This window comes from Elephantulus edwardii, unplaced genomic scaffold (genome assembly GCF_000299155.1).
Source record: "Elephantulus edwardii isolate Elephantulus edwardi_28Jun2011 unplaced genomic scaffold, EleEdw1.0 scaffold00205, whole genome shotgun sequence".
NCBI classification, from domain to species: Eukaryota; Metazoa; Chordata; class Mammalia; order Macroscelidea; family Macroscelididae; genus Elephantulus; species Elephantulus edwardii.
The window spans coordinates 5419889-5421283 of NW_006399955.1; positions in this window are offsets into that span (position 1 = coordinate 5419889).

The window sequence follows — 1395 nt, forward strand, 5'->3', positions numbered from 1 at the left end:
GTCTCACTCAGGCCAAAACATAATCATATTAAATCCTATAAATCCTCTCTGTTTTCTTTTCACTCCTATCTCCCAAGCAATTAATTAAATCTGGACTATTTTAGTAAAGTAAACCAAAGAAGAAATTATACATTAAATTATATTTATAATTGATGGCATAAAGTCTTCATACATAGATTTATAAATCCATTAATTCCTAAGAGGCTAACTAAACACTCAAATTCATTTCCACTGTGTTGGTACTGATTCAAAGTTGACCCTCTATTGGGTTTCCAACATTGCACATCACAGAAGTAATTGCCCATCTTTCTCCTTCAGAGCTTTGATAGATATGAACCACCAAAGATGCATGCCTTCTGTGTTAGCAGAAAAACTCCCTACAGACATATGGCATCAGTGCTCCACAGAATTTAAAACACTGGTTTAGAGTTTTTAGAAATTATTAATATTCTATATTTGCATAAGCACTTAGTTCTAAGTACATTTTCAGGCAATGTGTGTTAGAGCATCTACTAGATTGAAAAATTGTGTTAAATATTTTAATTCACTATTTAACTTCAAAAGAGAAATAACAGCTAACATTTAATTGAACATGTTCCAAGTTTCTATGTGATCTCATTTAACCCTATAAATTACGCCATGACGTAAGCGTTACTGCCATGTCCATTTTACATTAGAAGAATGATATTTAGAGAACTTAAAGGATTTCTGTTTATGGCTTTGACAAGCACTGTGGCAACTGGACAGTTAAAATAGACATTCGGGGGGGGGGAAGAGAAACGAACTGTGGAGGAGGGTAGAGAAAACAGTGCAACAATGAATGAATGAGAACCCCAAAACTCTGTAAATGTTCATTAAAACTAATAAAATTTAATAATAATTTACCAAAAAAAAAGGATTTCTGTTCAGTAGAGCTGAGTTTGAACTCAAGCCCAAGTCTATCCACAAAAACTTTAAACAGTATGTGTCAGAAAGACAATATTGCCCAACTATTTTTGTATGCCACTGAGCAATAGTTTATAGACTAGAATTCTAGTTGAGCATTTCCCTTTCTGTATGAATGTCCAGCCAAATTAGGGACACATGCATGATTTGCTAATGATTTACCACCATACAATAGCACTAATTAACATATGGGGTAAAAATAATTTGTTAGAACTCAGTGAAAATATATAAAGTTGCTAATTGTACTTAAAATAATTAGTAACTATCCTGTTAAAATTTGTCACTGCTACTAGGGCAAGAGGTATCTCATTTTTTGGGGTTTTCATTTGCATCTCTCTTATTACCAGTGATTTTGAGCAAAGTTTAGCAGCACAGCAAGCAATAAAGTTGGAGAAGAGGTGAAGAGATTGGAACTCTCATACACTGTTGGTGGGGTTGTAAAATGGTGCA